Here is a 6,000-nt window from a genome sequence, read left to right on the forward strand (position 1 = left end):
AATGTTAATACCAGTTGTGCAGCTAACTCTTTGCATGGTACCCGTAAGTCTGCTTTCAGGACTCAAAAAAAGAAAACGATGCTTTACTTTTATAGGACTCTTGCCAAATTTAGAACACTGAAATAGAGCAAGGCCAATCATATTTCATGTTTCAGAGTAGAAGAAAATGGAGGAGATGAGATCTTTTCCCCTAAGGTACTGCACTTTCTGCTGCAACATTATGGGTTTCTTTCTCTGAAGTGCTAAGTACTGGAGTGCTGGGTACCACAAAAGCCACAACAGGGAGCTGACAAAAGGGAAATCCACGTCTTCTGAATTTTTGAAAGCTCTTGTTCTGTTGGTTAGCATGGAGAAATAACCCATAAAATCTTACACTAGCTGTGACTGACAGTTCTGAGTCACTCAGCACCTGCCTCATTTATGGTCTTGCTTGTGCAAGTTTGGCTAAGTTAGGCCTTCAAGTCTCTGTTGAAGCTTCATGTATGTTTATTATCAGTTCATACCTTTAGCAAAATGCAAATTACATTGGGTGGACAAAGTAAAGTTCCTTTACATTTGCTTATATCTAAATGTCAGTATGTAATTGATACTTTCTTACTTGACAATTCTCTCAGGACCATTCCTTGTTTTTGGATAGTTTCTCTCCCAAGACAGCAAAAATGATTAGGCACAGTCTGACAATCCCAAATTTACAAATGCTCCTGTATGTCTCACAGTACCATTTCTTGTCATTATGCTAGCTTTCTTTTAAAAAAATTGATTTTTTTAATATTGATATAATATCAAAAAACTTATCAGAATACTGCATAAAACATATGTTCTTTTCCATTGCGTTTATGCTCCATTAAACTCCATTGACTGCATGGGAAAATTAGCATCGAAAGTATCATCTGAACTTCACAGCATCTATCTCAGACTCTTACTTTATTCTTGCTGGAAATGTGGGAGCCCCACATTTGCCACTATATGGGGGAAGCACACTGTGCCTGCACTACGGACCAGGCAGCAGTGGGAAAGGCAACATCTCTACCTGCTAGAAAGTATTAAATGTGTCAGTAGTTGGGCTGTCTTGCTGAAGGTGATAGCTTCTTCTTGTCTAGTACTTCTCCTGTGAGCACCCTATCTTGGAGCTCAAGTCAGTGGCCATTTCTAACTTTTCCAGGGTGTGTCTGTATTACATTCGGTATGCTTATAAGAATTGTCTAAGTGTTAATCTTGTATAGTCATTTTTCTTGATATCCAGACTTCTTGCATGAAATAAATACAACTAGCATACCTCCACATGTAGAGCAATCTATAATGATTTGGTCTTCTCTTTACAATTTTCATTTTGAATATTTTTTCCTTTGAAGTTTCTGTAGTAATCCGCGTTTGAAATAGCTAAAGTTTTAGAATTTCATTGAGAAGCTCCACAGTTTATTGGAGAGAACTTCTGGCTTCCCTAGTTTTATTTGTATTGGTTCCCCATAGAATTTAATGCCCAGAAATCTTGTGAGCTAATGTTAGATCTCACAGTTTTCTCAAACACATTTAAAAAAAAAAAAAAAAAACATAAAGGGGGAAAAATGCCTTCTTCATTTAACTTTGAAGTGTGATCCGTGGCTTTTTCAGAAGCCTCTTGCAGTAGTGCAACAAAGATGCATATTCATAGTTTCTGTTGGAATAACAAAAGGGAGATGAGTAAAGCAGGAATCCTTTGTAACTAGCAAGAAAATGTTCTCAATTTTCAGCAACTCACACTGCATTATTAACTTGCAAAGATTTAGAAAAGCTGCATCTAGAACAGATAATAATTTGTACTTAGAGCCTTTCATGCAAGGCCATCAAAACAGTTCATAAAGGCAGGCTTTGTTACTTCCAGGGCACAGATGAGGAAACCGAGGCACATGATTTATGTGGATTAATCTTGAGTGCAATGTAAACTCTACCATAAACTGAAGAATCCTAGTTGTCTAGTCTACTTAGCTTATCTATGTGGTGTAACTGTATTTACATGCTGATACTACTGTTACTGAATGTCTAATGTATTATATAATGAATGGGAAATTATCTGTTGAATTATAAATAGTGGATACAATAATAAATGATGGTTACTTATGTGTAATAGATTTGATCATTTATTGCTACCGGATGTCAGTAATAAAAATCATTATAAAAAGCTAATCAACTTCATTGTCTCACAAAACAAAACATACTAGCTATCTGTTACCTTCTTTTTAAGTTTTATTATTAATGTTCTATTGTTGTTTTAACGTAGAACACAATGAAACCCACAAACCATTCTTTTCAATTTAAAAAATGTCAGGTATTTCATTTAGGTACATGAGTATTGAATCGTACTGAAGAGTGTAAATTTCAGTTATTTCTCACAATAAAACACTGAAATAAGGAGAAGGAGATGGCAGTAGGGAGAAAAGCAGCAATAATCATCAATAAGTGAATAAAGCCAAGCTGATAATAATGTGACACTGTACTGGTTTTATGCTGGTGGGCAGCAAGAACCTCTAAGCCTCTCTCCCATTCCCAAGCCTCAGAAGGACAGTGGGATAAAACACAATGAAAACAAACAAACAAACAAACAAACAAAAACCCTCATGAGTTGAGATAAGGACAGGGGGATGTTTCACCAGTTGCCATCATGGGTTAAACAAACTCAGTGTGAGAAAGATTGGTATAATTTATTGCATAACTGATAGAGCAGTGAGAACTAAAGGCAATCTGAAAATACCTTGCCCCCACCCACACTCTTCTACCTCCTCCCCTCAAGCAGTATAGGGAAGTGTGGGTTGAAGTCAGTCTATAATGCCTTGTCTGTGCCTCTCTGTCATGGTCCGTCTCTTCTTCTACAACAATCCACAGGATGCTGTCCTTCCTGAACTGATTTATTTAGGTCTCTCTCTGTTTTGCAAACAGAACATCAAATATAATTATATATAGCTAATATAACTAAAGAAATAATTTGAATTTAGCCATTTTATGCTAAACATCTCCATTTTACCATAAACACTTGAAAATGAATTGTATGGGAAATCTACGAATGAGACAGCAGCTAACATTGTAGATCTGCCCTATGTTGGCTTCAGTCACCTGATTAAGTAGCTTTTCACTTTAGAGTGTTTAAGTGAAAAATGTATTGGTTACAAAATTTGGACAGTTTTCCCATTTATGATAGAAATCCTATTAAAATTAATCAGTCTTTCCATTTAAAATAGCCTGATAAAAATTTAAATCATGAAAATGCTATGCTACATTTAAACTATCGTTCAGTTAGCTTATTAATGAGATCAAAAGTTACCACTTTTTTGTGACACTTGATCATTTGAAAGCATGTCAAGAACTTAAATCAAAGACCTTTCAAATACATTTTTATGGAAATAGTCATATTGGAGCCAAAATGAATACCTTTTCTCTAAAGCCACCGCATTTATCCAGAAAATAAAATACTGAATGGAACAGGAACTAATTCTTCATCCCAAAGCTGTAAACGCTCAGCACAATGAATATGTGGCCTGAAAGTTATACATAGTTTAACATAGGCACATCTGGTGCACAATTCCTAATCAGGTCTGGTTTTATAAAGAGTTTCAAGCATTCTTTCTTTTACATAGTGCCTTCACTATGACTATCACAATACTCATGCACAGTGGCCATCATTACAGGGATATTAGGTTGTCTCACTATTTATGAGGAGCAATCAGAGGGGACTAATAAAAATCTTCCTAATCAAGTGGTGATAATAACTTTATACCTCATTGTCAAATACCCTCATTCTGTTATCAGTCTTCTATTTTGTCAAATCTCGGTGAAAGTCTCACTTTATTCACAATTTAAAATGCATTCAATGCTGTGGAAAAAAATTCTGCTTCACTTTGGAAAGTTCTTTATTTATTGATTAAGCAGCAGTTTAAATGTGCCACTTAAATGTGTCACTTAAATTAAATGCGTAGAGGTGCCAGACTCAAACCTAGATGAATATTGGTGTAGCACTGTTGTGAATGCTTTTTAATAAAAGTCCAAAACAGAGGTTAACCTTTTTGGGAGGTCATCGGTTTGAAGGTTCAATTGTGAATGAAGTACCAGTTTGAAAACAGTGAACATTGTTGCACCTGCTTTTGGTTATTCTATTGGACTACTAGGTCGGGAGTGGATTTCCTGGCAGCTAGGGTCCCCTTGGCTTGAGTAACCCCAATTCAAGTCTGTTTTTGTGAGAGAAGTTGGTTCTTTGCATCCCTTTGGTCATGGCGGGGGCACAGACCACCATACCTAGGTGTTCAGGAGCATGGGATGTTTCTCCTGTCCACTTCCACCATCAGAAGGACCCACGAGGAAGGCTGCAGGAATAAGCATCCTGGTGGGAGTCCCTCCATAGTTTAGAAGAACCTGCAATTGGGCTCCTAGTGTCAAAAATAAAATGGCTTTAAAAAAAAGCCTGGTCCAGTTTTCAGTCCACTGATAAATCTTTACCATTTTCCATCATAACTATGTAATGAAGCATTACTCATTGTCTGCAGGGCAGCCTGGGATCCTTCGAAGTAGTGCAAAATACCATTTCTGAAAAGGATGACAGAGTGCTTGACTTAAAACAACACATCTGAAGAAATAGTTAGCGTTTTAATTCAAACCCCACCAAACTACAAAATGTGCCATCAAAACTCGTTAAAATCATATGTTCACCTTGGTTTCCTTCTGGAGCACCTTATGAAAAAAACAAACTTTGCAGCTGACTCCTAAAATGCAGGCACGTACCAAAGCCATCTTGTTCAGTACATTTGTTTATCTTGGGTTTGTTGTTTTGTTGCAGAAATATGTTAGACCCTTAATCCCAGTAGGAAACTGAAACTGTGAGAAAGACAAAGTCTGGCTGACCCCCTACAAGAATAAGCAGCAAATCCTGCTGAGAAACAGCAGTAGCAAAAACGGAGGATATTACCAGAGAGTTTTGACTTGGATGATGACAACTGTTTAAAAAATGCAGTGACTGAAGGAGTAATTCTTCTGCACCCTCCCACTTTGTCTGTATTAAGCATGTAACAAATGGTGAATTGAAATCTATACTGGTAATAGTGTCAATGAGGGATCAGGATTATACATGATACTTCCTCAATTTGTTATGCCTCATTAGCATTGTGGCTTATTGCAGAGAACGACACAGTTCCCAGGCATTCCCTCATGGCCTGTCCTGATGGATAATGGAAATAAAGAAAGGAAAGGCACGGGTGACACAGTACTCTCACAACATTCATCAGGGGCATAGTTAGTTGGGTTAGGTATGCTTTGCATTCTCTGTTAGAGTCGCATATTGATCTGAATTAATAGTCGTGCACTCTTGGTACTTTTCCAAGGAGCAACCCTTTGGAAGGGACTGGTTCTAATGAATACCTATGTTTATTCTCTGAAAAATTATTTACATGGCCAGGAGAAAAAGAAGCAAATACGGTTCTTTAAATCAGACACTCAAATTCTCCTCAGTTTAAGCTCTTCTAGCTGACCTGCTTTTACAGGAGGCAAAATTCTGCAAAATTAGATGGATGTATTTATCTTATCTGAACTTAGACTTCAAGAATAGCTAAATGATTCTGGTTATAATATAAATGGTTCTAAAAAAAATTGTGTTTTGTTTCTTTTTTTTCTTTTTCAGTTCACAGTTAAAAGTATTTTCATTTTTGTTTCACATCTTTGTCATATCCTGGCATGTAAGCTAAATAACAGCCACTGTTGAAAATAAAACTCATTTAGGAAGCCTTGATTTGAAGAAAAATGAAGAGACTAGTAAGAAATGAGGGATAGAAGCCTTTAATCAAGCAGAATGATGCTGAAAACTGACTTGGTGTATGTTCACACAATGTTACTTAGGACCAAGCTTCTGTCCAAATGAGAACTAAGATTTTCTGACCACCTAAACCACTCTACTTTCCTCTGCATCTCTGCTTTGAAAGCCACCAGGAGGCTTGGCCTTCCCAGGAGAGCACCAGTAGCAACCAATGACTTGGCTACCTCTTT

Source organism: Tetrao urogallus (genome assembly GCF_951394365.1).
Source record: "Tetrao urogallus genome assembly, chromosome: 1".
Classification (NCBI taxonomy): domain Eukaryota; kingdom Metazoa; phylum Chordata; class Aves; order Galliformes; family Phasianidae; genus Tetrao; species Tetrao urogallus.